Genomic DNA, 15028 nt, shown 5'->3' on the forward strand with positions numbered 1-15028 from the left:
AAAAACATGATTTTATTCCTTACAGATGAATAAAACTCTATCATGTATATATGCTACTTTTTCTTTATCCATTCATCTTTTGATAAAGATGTTGCATTGTTAAAGGATCTATTTAATAAGAGTATCAGACACCTTAATATTTAAGTAGCTAATCATATATTATTTTAAAACATCTGATGCTTTTTGTAATTACCAATTATCTATTAAATTCCAATTTTTGTATTTTATTTATCTGGACATATTAGACATTTACAATGACATGTCTCATATGTCATTGTTTTGCTTGTGTGTCTATGTTTATTGTGTCAGCTGGATTTTGGTCACATTTTTTCTCATGCTGTCTTAATTATATGACAGAACTGTGTGGAAAGATTTGGAGATCTTTAAAATTTCATTTCACTCCAGGTATTCTAACATTGTCACTGGCAATATGTGAAATATGAAATATGTGTTATATAATATAAAATATGTGATATATGTAATATATAATTTATAATATATACTATTCACTATATGATATGTTATTAGTAATACATGAAATATACTGCATACCATATATTTTATGTCCTTTTATATAATATATATAAAACATGTGATACATGATACAATATATATGGAACATGATATGTAATAGGTGATGTATAAAGCACAATATATAATATAAAATACATAACATGCAAAATTAAATAAAAACACATTATGCTATATATTTAACATACAATGCATTATATATCATATATTATATGCCTCCAACATATACATTACCTAATATATGTTATGTCATGTATAATATATATAATATATAATTTATATGATACATTATACAATGTATGTTACAAATTGTACATGAAACTATATTAAAATTTAAAATTAAAAAAGACATATAATATACTTATATTTTCACTACATTATGTTAAATCTTATATATATGTAGTTAAATAGTTATATATATATATATATATATATATATATATATATATAACTTAAAAAGTAAAAACATAGAAAGTACATACCTGTAATTCCAGCTCTTATAAAATGGATACAACACAATCAAGGATTCACTGTTGTCCCAAGGTATTGTCTTATTGTCTTACTTAGGTTTTTATTGCTGTGAAGAGACACCATTACTGTGACAACTCTTATAATGAAGACCATTAATTTGGGTGTCTCACAGTTTCAGAAGTTCAGTCCATATCATCATGACAGGCTGATTGGGAGCATACAGGAAGATATAGTGCTAGAGCTGAGAGTGCAATATCATGTAGGCAACAGGAAATCAACTGTCAAAATGAGAGAAGTTTGAGCAAAAGAGTCCTCAAAGCCTGCCCCCACAATGACACACTTCTTCCAACAAGACCACACCTCTAAATAGTTCCACTCCCTTTGGGGGCAATTTTTTTCAAACAACCACTGTGGGAGCCCATTTTCAAGTTCCTAGTGGGTTTATCTGGCAGGTCTGCATAGAGAGGATGATTGGACCACAGTCCTTGAGTGCAGGTTTTTAAGATCGTCTGCACTTGGCTGTGATGGGTGGAGGTCTTTTGCTCCACATTTTGGCATTTCTATAAATACCCTAGGGCAGAGAGAATCATGGACTGATGAAATAGGTTCCAGGCCATCTCGAAGCTATTCTGTATTTTCTATCTGTTTCTCTCCCCTCTATTCCTTTTATCTAATATTTCCTGCTGCTCCTACTCAAGAGTACTCCGAGGAAATGTGGGGGTTTTAGGTAGATCCCACACACACCACAGCTAAACAAAGTGTTAGAGACTAGCCTATGCCACATGCATCCCTGTGTCAAAAAATAAAAACAACAATCTTAAGAGTAATTCAGATGAATGCCAGAAAGAAATAAAACTATTAAACACACAACACACACACACACACACACACACACACACACACACACACACATCATTAACTTAAAGAATGGAATATTTGTTTAATATAATTCAAATTATTTGTGGATCTGAATCTTCTATAATTGTGTTACTTATTTTTATCCTTTAGATTCTGATACCTGATATGCAACCATGCAACCCTAATGAGGAAATTCCATGGAGTCTATCTGATAATCAAAGGGATATATTCTGGGTTAACTCATAAGAAGCATGAAGGAGTTGGTTGTGCGATCCAGGAGAGGTGGGTCATGGTCCAATGCAGTTCTCTGGAGAACTCTGCCTGGATCCACAGCACCGATATCCAGCATCCAATACCACAAAGTAGACAAGAGAGAACAAGCACATCTCATCCTGGCTCTTAAGGGGTCCCCATCTTGGCCATGCCCTGGGGAGGCAGGTACCTAGCAGTTACCTGCTGCCTACTAAGGGCGGTGGTTCAGGGTATATAAAACCACCCCTACATCTTCCCTTTTTGTCTAAGGAAGAACATTCTAACTGAGCACAAAACTATTTACCCTAGAAAAAATTATCAAGGAAAAATAAAGGGTAATGACATAAACAAATGGAACTACAACCAACAAGAACAACATCAAACAAGAGACACATACTAACATCCAGAGAAGTCTAGAGCATAGGTAAATGGAATGTTACAGAGATCATTCCAAATGGTATCTTATTCTGAAGAACCTAAATCTAATACTTCATATGTTCTGAGAAGATTTTAACTATAACTGTTAATCTGCAATCCCATCAAAGACCTGAAAAGGAATATAATACCTGAGAAAATGGGAGATGGATGCAAGCAACTTTCTGGTGTCTTGTGAAAGTAGACAGAGACAGATAGATGGCAGACTGGACAGTCACCTAACATTTCTCAGCATCATTGGTGCATTCAAATTGTCTACAGGCCTAGAGTATCTGACAGACCATTTTCAGAAGCAGGAATTTTGAAAGACTATCTTACTATGTCTTGGCAGAGTTCAGTAGTTGCTTTTCCTTGTGTCCCACTCATTCAGAAGGGACAGCATTTGTACTGTTAGCATTTGAGGCAAGGACAGTTCTTTGCCCAGTAGGCCATTTTGTGCCAAGAAAAAGACAAATTTCTAAAAGGAAATGTCTTAGAAGCCCAACATTCTCTCAGGATCAAATAGGTGCTGCCAGGAGCAATCATGTCTCATGTCAACAGAATTCTAAGTTATTTAAATGCCATTTTCTCTAGGTCTATGAAGTGTTTGAAGATTACCTGTCCATCTTACCTATGTATCTGTAAATCTAGACAACCTAACTAATTTAACTATAGAAATGACAAGCATAGGTGACTATAAATCTGTAACTCTTATCTACCTAAATAACCTAAGGACTAAGGCTTTACATAAATAAGGTAAATAGTCCTCAATATTGTGATAATACACAAAATAGCTTAAACAGAGGTAGGGATGTATAGTGCAATATGCAATATGACAATAATCCTAAATATGTATCAATATACAAAATGTCCGAAACAGAGGTAGAACATAATACAGTATGACAAATATAATTTTACATTTGTATCAATATTCAAACATTTCAAATAAGAGAAGAAATGTAAGTACATTATAACAAATATAGTTCTGTATATGTATCAGTATACAAATTATCTTAAATAGGAATATAAGAATAGTTTACATTTGTATCAATAAACAAGAATCCATAACAGTGAAAATTATTTAAGCCTGATATTTTACTAAATTAGTTTACTAGTATATACAATAATCTACCTTATTGTCCTATACCAATAAATTCCCCTTTTTCTTTTCTTAAGGAGAATACTGAGTCCAATATTTTCTTCCACTCCTAACCCTATAAGCATTATCCATAACTCTGAGAAACATGAAACCTTTGGGAGAAAACGCACTGTTTTCTTAGAATTGTTTCCTGCTGTTTAGGGGGCAATAGTATCTCTGTGAGGTCCTGTAAGAAAGCTCAGATAGTTAGGTCTCAGTTGGACTAACTGTAGATTCTGCAGCCAGTATCAGAGTAATGGATAAAGTTGGATGAGATTCTGGCTAGAGGTATAGTTTGATGTACCATCTTATGGAACTATCTTTGACTTTTTTCAGTCCAAGGTTGACCATTGAGTAATGTTTATAAACACTATGGCATCATTCCAGACTGGGTCGAGTCATTGTTGTAGTGCCCCATCTTCCTTCTGGAGACTTCAGAGATTGCCATTGGAAAAGACTTATTTTTTACTGTGGGAAGCTTAAACATTTTCAATATTAGGATAGAAAGTTTTGGATTTATACTAGATAAAGAAAGAATTCTTCAAAGGCAAGGAAAAGCACTGAAGAAAATAAAATCTAGATGACAATGGTCCCTAAATCATTTGTTTTCTTCTGTCTCACACCAGTTGGGTCTTCCAATATGAGACAGTCTCCTAATTATTATTATTATTATTTTTTAGTAATATGCTTAGGTTTAGAGAAGGAGAGAACCAAATTGCAACTCCAAAGCCAGCTTGATTTATAATTGAATCGGGACCAAAACTATTGTAGAGTTAAAGAGATATTGATGTAAGGCAGTGAGATATTAACCTGTAGAGTATATTGGTACCAATTGGTTCTTTCTTTCTGTCATATACATCTGGGTATCCAAGGCCTTATTATTTCTGGAAGATGAGTGTTTCTATTATCCTGTAAAGACAGAAAATAGAACCCTGCCCCAACCCTTGTTTACTAAATTTTTCTTACAACTTATTGAAACGTCACATCAGTGGATGAGCTTTTACTTCTCCTCATCAAGGAGTTTCTCCTTTTAAAATCAACTTTTTATTAATTTTGTTGGTATCCACAGCATTTCTTCTCATGCAGAAACAAAAGCAAAATCCCTTCCCCAACATAGGATGTATGCTGGTTTCCATTATAAGGTCAACACATCTTTGAAATAAACTGGTTGGTTTAGCTCATAAGATTTTTCTATTGTCCAATGTCTCTCCACAGCTGTTTATTTTCTCATCACCACTAAAAAAATTCAAGGTTAATAAAGCATTATGCAATCTATTTCTAGGAGTCATTGTTACCTGTTGCTCTTTATTTAGTATATCTTTAAAATTCGATTGGATCTTTCTATGATTGCATGGCCTGTGGGATTGTGTTGTATACCTGTAACATGCTTTATATTGTAATAAGCAAAGAATTGTCTCATTTTATTGGAGACATATGCTGGGGTATTGTCTGTTTTAATTTGTACAGGTATTCCCATGATGGCCATAACTTGTAATAGGTGTATAATCACAGAACCAGCCTTTTCAGAACTCATAGGAGTTGCCCACCGAAATCCTGCATAGGTGTCAATGGTATGGTGTACATACTTTAATCTTCCAAATTCTGCAAAATGAAGCACATCCATCTGCCAAATTTCATTTCTTTGTATAACTTTTGGATTGCTTCCTGCGGGTAATAGAGTTTGGCTATAGAAGAAACAAGTAGGACATTTTCTTACAATTTCCTTGGCTTGTTGCCAGGTGATGGAGGGATCCTTCTTCAAACCCTTGCTGTTTACATGTTATTTCTTATGGAATTCTGAGGCTTCCAGCATGTTTCCCATTAGTAACTGATCAATCGCTTCATTACCTTGTGCTAGAGGTCCTGGTAGACCCATATAGGATCTGATGTGCATTATATATATAATGGTGTATATCATATACATCCAGGATGGTTGTATATATCTTATAAAAATCCATTCATCATACAAGCCAAAAGGCTTTTAAATTCTTGTGAAGTAATATTTTTGGCCATGTTTTGAGAAATACTCAAAATTTGTAAAGAAAATTTTATCAATTTATTTATTAATCAGTTTTAAGTTGTAAAATTATCAAGTACTTTTATCTTGGACAAAATCCTTTTTTCTGGTGTTTTAAGATCTTGTGATGGTTTTTTGGGTGTAGTAGCACTGCTTGGCCAGCAGGTGTTGCAGGTATGGCTCTGAAGCAGGACCTGTTTTGGCTTAAAGAAGCTATCAAGCCAATACTACTGGTATGCACTACAACAGGCTGTGTACCTGTGAGATGATGAGGTGCAGGCCAGACTCAGCAGCTCACTCAAGGAATGGATGTCCACAGTTTGAGTGCGACCCAGGGAAGACCATGCAGCCGTGGCATGGCTTGGGCAGGGCAGTGAAGCGAGCAGCCTAGAGAGGGCCTGAGATGTGTGTGGGCATGGACTGTAACTTCAGTCATGCTGGCAACCATGGGTGGGCAGGCCAGTGGGGTGGGCTGGAGGGCTGTGGAGAGGGCAGGCTGGCATGTAGGCCGGGTGTACCTGAGACACTGTGAGTGACCAGGGGAGGTTGCATGAACAGCAGGCCAGGAATGGCTGCACAGGTCTTTTCACACTCACACTCACTAGGTGTAAACAGCACCTATATAGGACTGTCAGGGCTGTAGCTCATATAGGGAACTGGTGCTGGCAAGCTAGGAGGGGCAGGGCCAGTACCTATGTGGTTGTGAGCTGAACAAGCACTGGGTCCCCAGGAGGGGCAGGAATTTTAAAAGAGACAGGGAAGCATGGGAAATGTGCCACAGCAGCCACAGAGTCTAAAGGGCAGAGGCCCTGGACGTGGGAGGCAGATAATGAGGAAATTCCATAGAGTCTATCTGATAATCAAAGGGATTTATTCTAGGTTAACTTGCAACAAACATAAAGGAGTTGGTTGCAGGATGTGGGGAGGAGTCAGAGTGTGGTCCAATGCGGTTCTCTGGAGAACTCAGCCTTGATCTGAAGCACCAGCATCCAGCATCCAAGACCAGGAGATAGCCAAGAGAGGGCAAGCACATCTCATCTTATGTCTTAAGGGATCTGCATCTCATCCATGCCCTGGGAGGGCAGGTATCTAACAGTTACCTGCTGCCTACTAGGTGCAGTGCATCAGGGTACAGACAACCACTCCTACACAACCCCTAAAGGGATCATGACTCACAGGTTGAGAACTGATGCTTTATAATAATTACTTAAGATTCATGAACAACATAACCAACAATAACCAAAAACTGTCCATTTTTATGTTGTCAGAGAGAGGGAAATGAAAAATTGTAGCATTACATTTAAAAAACTTGGAATAGAAAAAAAATTGTGTATTTGAGAGTTCATTTGAAGAACTTTTAGATAGATGGTTTACTCAAAAACCATTTCACATTTTGATAGCTATTGGGGATTGTGTATAAATCCATTCAATTATTAATATTCTCATTTTGAATTGAGTAAATAAATTGATTTGAATAATTTTCTTTTTTGATGTGAGGAAAGTATTTTATTTTATTTTTAATCATTTTTATTATAATTAATTTAATTTTACATATCAGCCATGGATTCCCTTGTTCTCCCGCCTCCCGACCCCCCCCCCCCACCTTCCCCCCAGCCCACCCCCCATCTCCTCCATGGCAAAGATTCCCCTGAGGACTGGGTTCAACTTGGTACATTTAGTCCAGGCAGGTCCATTCCCCTCCTCCCAGGCTGAGCCAAGTGTCCCTGTATAAGTCCCAGTTTCCAAACAGCCAGCACATGCACTGAGGACAGGTCCCAGTTCCACTGCCTGGATGCCTCCCAAACAGATCAAGCTAATCAACTGTTTCACTTATCCAGAGGGCCTGATCCAGTTGGGGGCTCCTCAGCCATTGGTTCATAGTTTCCATTCCTTTGGCTATTTGTCCCTGTGTTTTTTCCAACCTTGGTCTCAACAATTCTCGCTCATACTAACCCTCCTCTTTCTCACCAATTGGACTCCTGGAGCTCCACCTGTGGCCTGGCTGTGGATTTCTGCATCCAGTTCCCTCAGTCATTGGATGCAGTTTCTAGCACGACAGTTAGGGTGGTTGGCCATCCTATCACCAGAGCAGGTCATTTAGGGCTGTCTCTTGACCATTGCCAGTAGTCTATTGTGGAGGTATCCTTGTGGATTTCTGTGGACCTCTGGGACCTCTTAAAACTGAGAAGCTTTTGTAGAGCAAAGGATAAGGTCAACAAGGCAAAGCGACAGCCTACAGAATGGGAAAAGGTCTTCACCAACCCCACATCTGACAGAGGACTGATATCCAGAATATATAAAGAACTCAAGAAATTAGACATCAAAACGACCAACAGTCCAATTGAGAAATGGGCTTTAGAACTAAACAGAGAATTCTCAACAGAGGAGACTCAAATGGCTTAAAGACATTTAAGGAATTGTTCAACATCCCTAATCATCAGGGAAATGCAAATCAAAACGACTCTGCAATACCACCTTGTGGTGATATTCTAATTGTACTGAAATGTGATTTTGATTGTAAATTAATAAATAAAGTTACCCGGGGGGTCAGAGCTATTAGAGCCATAGCAAGAGTGTGGTATGGCAGCGGCAGCGGAGGTGGCGGCGGCGGCGGCGGTGGCACATGCCTTTAATCCCAGCACTTGGTAGAAGAGCTAGGTAGATCTCTGTGTGTTCAGGGATACAGCCAGCATTGGAGACATATGCCTTTAAGACCTGGGGGGCTGTACATACAGATAGTGATGAGGTAGTGACGTGTTTGGGTTTACAACCAATGAGAAGGCAGAACAAAAGACTATGAAATGATGTACACACAGGAAATAGCTCTCTTTCAGGAAGCTAGGAGCTCGCAGGAGGAAGGGTAAGATTTCAGCTCTGAGCTCTGACCTCTCGGCTTTCTCTTTTACATTGGTTCTGTGTTTGTTATTTAATAAGACGGTTGGTTACATTTACATCTGGCGCCCAATGTGCCAAGAATCCATTAAAAACTGCTTGGCTTGGCGGCAGGTCCGCTTTCCCCGCAAGGGCGGCAGGCTGGGCGGCCGGTTCACTAGTCCGGGTGGTCGGCTTCCTAGCCTGGGTCTAGGTCTGCTTGGCCTCAGGCCGGACTAACTGTGAGCTGCTTGCTTAAAGCCTGCTTGCTTAAAGCCGGTGCTACAAACAACTCAGACTTGCCCTGCCGAACAGGGCCCTGCCTGTAAAGGCAACGCACGTGGTCGGAGCTTAAGGAAGCCAGAGCCAAGCCTTGACTTGGCTCAAGAGGGAACATGTGGCTCGATTTAAGCTTTAGCCAGCTACGCTTTCTTGCCTGCTTTCTCTCTCTCTCTCTCTCTCTCTCTCTCTCTCTCTCTCTCTCTCTCTCTCTCTCTCTCCTCTCTCTCTCTCTCTGGATTTACACCTCGGACACTAGGTGGCTGTTTTGAAATTTCCTCGGATTTCTACTGTTCTGTGCAGATTTGGTAAGTCATAACATATCAGATATTTTAAAGGAAACTATTTAAAAGAGAAATTTTTTCTACATTAAAAAAAATGGGTTTTATGTGTACATTGGAAGAAAATTGAGTTTTGTTCGAAATTTTAGGCAGTCTGACTATGGAACAACTATCAACTATATGAGAAGATTAGTATTGTTGGAATTATGCAGTTTATCACTACGCTTATCCTCATTTTAATATTTAAAAAGATAGTCAATATAAGTGCCAAGATAACAGCTTTAGAAAAACTTGTTAAACCTGTAAAAATTCAGACAGAAGAAATTAACAGTGAAGTTGTTTCTAGTTTGGATCATAAGGTTACAGAAAGAAAGCCTGTTTTCACACAGTCACCCTTAATTTATCCTGTAACCGTACAGCAGATGCCTGATCAAATGACTACACAAAATATTTGGGCTCCAATTTAAATGTTGGATTTAAAAAGGTTTAAGGAGGCAATAGTATCTTATGGCATGCATTCCCCATATGTAAAGCAAATGTTAAACTCTTGGTCAACATATAATAGGATTGTACCACAAGACTGGTGGGACCTTGCACAAGCTGTTCTGGAACCCAGCCAGAGACTTCAATTTCTGACCTGGTTCAAGGATGAGGCTAAAAACAGAAAAACAATGGAGGGATAAAGGAATGTAAAGCAATGGCCTTTAACAACAGAGAAACTCCAGGCTTTAGAAGAGCTGGTAGAAGAACAGTTAAATGCTCAGCATATTGAACAGTCAACCAGCCCTTGGAATTCTCCTGTATTTGTTATTAAAAAGAAATCTGGTAAATGGAGAATGGTAACAGACCTTAGAGCAATTAACAAAGTAATTCAGCCGATGGGCTCTCTACAATCTGGAATTCCTTTGCCTACTCTGTTACCAAAAGGATGGCCTCTCATAGTTATTGATTTAAAAGACTGTTTCTTTTCAATACCCTTACAAGAAAAAGACAAAGAAAGATTTGCTTTCACAGTGCCTACTTATAATAATTCTCAACTGGTTAAAAGATTTCAATGGAGGGTCCTCCCACAGGGAATGTTGAATAGCCCAACTCTGTGTCAATATTTTGTACAACAGCCATTGGAAGTGATACATAAAAAATTTCCTAAATCTATAATTTATCATTATATGAATGATATTTTACTAGCTGACTCAAATACAGATACTTTAGAAAGAATGTTTGAAGAAGTAAAGAAAATTTTGCCTTGTTGGGGATTATAAATTGCTCCTGAAAAGATACAAAGAGGAGATTCTATTAATTATTTAGGATATAAAATAGAGCTACAAAAAATTAGACCCCAAAAGGTGCAAATTAGGAGAGAGAGACTACAGACTCTTAATGACTTTCAAAGATTATTTGGAGATATTTCTCATCTACAAACTATTGTTGGGGTAAAAAATGATGAACTGACTAATTTGTTCAAAACCTTAGAAGGTGACAAGGACTTAAATAGTCCAAGAGTATTATCACCTGAAGCTGAGAAAGAATTGGCCTTGGTAGAAAAGAAAGTACATGAAGGGCACGTGGATCGTATTGATCCAAAGCTGGATTGCATTTTGGTTATTTTTCCTTCTAGGCGTTCTCCTACTCAAATATTAATGCAGAGGGAAGATATTATATTGGAATGGATATTTTTACCAAATAAACCAAATAAAAAATTAAAAACTTATGTGGAAAAAATCTCTTACTTGATTTGGAAAAGAAAATTGAGACTTCGTCAATTAGCAGGAATAGACCCAGCAGAAATTGTCATACCTTTAACTAAGGAGGACATTGAAAAATTATGGACAGAAAGTGAACCTTGGCAAAGAGCTTGCAGTAATTTTTTGGGAGAAATTAACAGCAAATATCCCAAAAGCAACAGAATTGATCTTATAAAGAGAGCTGATTGGATCTTGCCTCAAATTGTATGGCAAAAACCCATATCTGAAGTTTGTACATTTTATACAGATGCCAACAAACAAGGAAAAGCAGGTTACAAATCAGAAAATTTAAGTAAAGTGGTTCAAAGTCCGTATAATTCAGTTCAAAAATCAGAATTGTATGCTATTCTGTTGGTATTAATGGTTTTTCAGAACCTCTCAACATAGTAACTGACTCTCAGTATGCTGAAAGAGTGGTATTACATATTGAGACTGCAGAATTTATCCCTGATGCTTCAGAATTAACTTCACTATTTATTCAATTACAAGATATAATCAGGAAAAGGAGTCATCCTTTATATATAACTCACATTCGATCCCATACTGGTCTGCCAGGCCCTCTAGCACAAGGCAATGATGAGATTGATAAATTATTGATAGGAAATGTGCTGGAGGCCACATAATTTCATAAAAAACATCATGTCAATAGTAAAGGTTTAAAGAAGGATTTTTCCATAACCTGGCAACAAGCCAAAGAAATAGTAAAGAAATGTCCTACTTGTTCCTTCTACAATCAAACGCCATTACCAGCAGGATATAACCCAAAGGGTACTCAGAGAAATGAAATCTTGCAGATGGACATGTTTTACTTTGTAGAATTTGGAAAATTGAAATATGTACATCACACCATCAATACTTATTCAGGATTTCAATGGGCAACTGCTTTGAGTTCTGAAAAAGCTGATTCTGTAATCACTCATTTGCTAGAAGTTATGGCCATCATGGGTATACCTGCAAAAATCAAAACTGACAATGCTCCATCATATGTCTCTGTTAAAATGAAACAGTTTTTTGCTTATTATAATATAAAGCATATTACAGGTATACCACATAATCCTACAGGTCAAGCAGTTATAGAAAGATCAAACAGAACTCTAAAGTATATGCTAAATAAACAGAAAGGGGTAACAAAACCCCTCAGAAATAGACTGCATAATGCTCTATTAACTTTGAATTTTCTCAATGCCAATGGGAAAGAAACAACAGCTGCAGAGAGATACTGGATAATAGAAAAAAAACTACAGAATTAAATCGGCAAATATACTTTAAGGATGTGCTGACCTCAGAATGGAAACTAGGGTATGTATTAGATTGGGGACGAGGTTTTGCTTTTGTTTCTGCAGGAGAAGATAAGCTGTGGGTACCATCAAAATTGATAAAGGTTCAATTTGAACAAGAGAAACCTCTTATTTAGAAGAGGTGATAGTTCATCAACCAGCATGAGCATCCAATTTAAACTAACTTGTATCAGTAACACACGCCTTTTCATTTAATCAGATAATAACTTGCCAAAAAGGAACATCCCCAAAATTAGTGTTGGGGAAAGGTTTTTGTTTTTGACTTTTAGGAGAATGAAGGTTAAGGAATCTGAAGAACACTGGACTAATGAGACAACTGAAGAAAAGGGACAAATCATCTATCCCAAGAAACAGAGTGAAATGGGTTATGGGTATATCTTACCTAAAAAATTTTATGTCTTCCTAAATGTTTGTTTCTGCTTTTCTCTAAAGATTTAACACTACTGGTCTTCTAATAGTCCCAGTTCAATTAAAATTTAAAGCTGACTTTGAAGTTGGAGAATGGCTCTCTCCTTTAAACTCAAACATGTTGTTAAAAGGAAAATGCAAACTCCCTGTATCATGGCAGAATAAAAGAGCCGTCTTCTGCTATGGGACAGGACAAAAGCCAAATTAATTAAGGGACTATTCTATTACTAATCTCAACTCTTTGATTCTATTCGGATTCTTTAAACTTTTCTTAAAATATGAATTTTATATCAAAATTTACAAGATTAACATATATAGATATATAGATATATATACATTTTAAACTTTGTTAATATATGAATGGTCATATAGAGTACTAACTAATTCTAGAAAAAAAGGCCTCAATTAGCTGTTTATATATGTCTTTGTGTTCAAGTCTCTTATCAGTTTTCTGCAGGAAATCACGGCCAGGCCGAACATCAACAGAAGTCTCCAGAAAGAAGATGGGGCCCCCCAACAACAACAATTCCACGTGGACAATAATAATATCACTAAGCTGACAAACATCATCTACAGATCAACTTTGAACTACAAGGTGCTCAGAGCAATTTTGAGATGACTAGCTGAGATGATCCAGTCTCAAAGACTGCTTGAATAAGGACTTGAGATAAACCCTGAACTTTGGCATTATACACAGACTGGATAATGAAGGATATAGTTAACTTTCCTAGAATTTGACAATTAACCTAAAATTTTTATTTCAGGATAAAGAAAACTTCGCCCATACCCAGCAGGAAGCAATTTTAACAATACGATGCCCACATTCCCAAAGAGGTGGTGTGGGGCAGGTGGTTTTTTGGTCTTTTTAGTGGGTTTTGGGTCTGAGATAATTTTCATTGTTTAGGGGGGTTGGTTACAAGTTGTTGTCAAGGGTTAGGAAAAAGGCTAAGCAAAGGAGATTAGATTGAAGGTTCTTGTTTTTTAAAAAAAGAGAAAGAAAGAAAGAAAAGAAAAGAAAAAGACAATTACTAGTCTTAAATACTTTACATTGGATTGGATTGTTTTATATTGTATACAAATTTGAAACTGATATTGTTAGAAAATGCTATATGTATATTTCTAATTGTATTTATACCATTCATTTAACAATGTAATGCAGTTTTCTGATCCTTGAAAGTTATTATTACCAACTATTAGGATATAAAGAAATGAAAGTTAGTAGTTAGACATTACAATAGAACTTGTAGTTATATTTGATATGTTTTAAAAATTGAGCAGATATATTTCAGATAGACAGGTCATCTTCAAACCCTTCAGAGATCTACAGAATATGGCATTGAAAATGTTTTAATAACTTAGAAAATTTTTCTTTTTTGAGACATGTCGGCTCCTGGCAGTACCAATCTACTTCAGAGAGAATATGGGCATTGAAGAAACTGCATATGGAGTTAACTTTCATTGTGTCAAAAGTTAGCCATGGACAACAAAGTATTCTCGAATCAACAGGACAAAATGGACAGACAGGACATGAAACAAAGGACTACTTATTCTTGCCAAAACAAGTGGGGTTATGGCTTTATCAAAAGGCATCTTCTGAGGCCAGGACAATATGGCCCCATCCCTGAAGTGGCCTTCGCAATCCGGAAAAGGTACAGTGCCCTTTTCTTCGAAGGCAGCTTAACAGGCAGAGGGCCGATGGCTTCTGTTGTGCAATAGAACAGCAGCTGAAAGCTCATGCCTCTCAATAGTAGACTGGCATTTAATAGAGGGATGTGGAGAAGAAGGGGATGCTGAGATGAAGCCATATATACACAGCCAAGAAGAATGGACAGCTGAATTCAAAAACTGTCAACAATTTTCAGAATTTAAAATCCTGAATCATGACCTGACACTAGTGGAATTCAGGTGTTTCTGGTACATGGACTGTTCTCACCCAATGTGAGGTTGAACTGTTGACCTTGTGTACATCCTACTTCACAAATGAGTCTGTCAGATACGCTAAGCCTGTAGGCTGAAGATGATGCCCCAACACTGCGGAAACCTCAGGTGACTGTCCAGGCAGCTGGCTGTTTCTGTCAACTCACAATTTTTTTGGAAGTTGCTTGCATGCACTTCCTGTTTTTATTTTTGTTAGTTAATATTATTTCCCTCTTGGGTCTCTGAGGGAGTAGAAGATGAGTTAGTTATGGTTGAAGATTAGTTAGTTATAGTTGAAAATTAATTAGGATAGAAAGTGCATTAGATACATCTTGGATTTACCAAAATAGGATAGATAATGGAATTATTTTTTCTGATTTGTCAAATAACTGTTTAGGTATTTTTTACTTGTATATATTGTATATAGTTATTGTACTTTTGTATATAGTTTTTCTTTTGTTAGTTATAACCTTTTGCTTTTTTTCTTTTTATTAAAATAGAAAAGGGGAAATGTGGTGGTATTCTAATTGTACTGAAATGTGATTTTG

The sequence above is a fragment of the Peromyscus maniculatus genome, chromosome X (genome assembly GCF_049852395.1).
Source record: "Peromyscus maniculatus bairdii isolate BWxNUB_F1_BW_parent chromosome X, HU_Pman_BW_mat_3.1, whole genome shotgun sequence".
Lineage (NCBI taxonomy): Eukaryota > Metazoa > Chordata > Mammalia > Rodentia > Cricetidae > Peromyscus > Peromyscus maniculatus.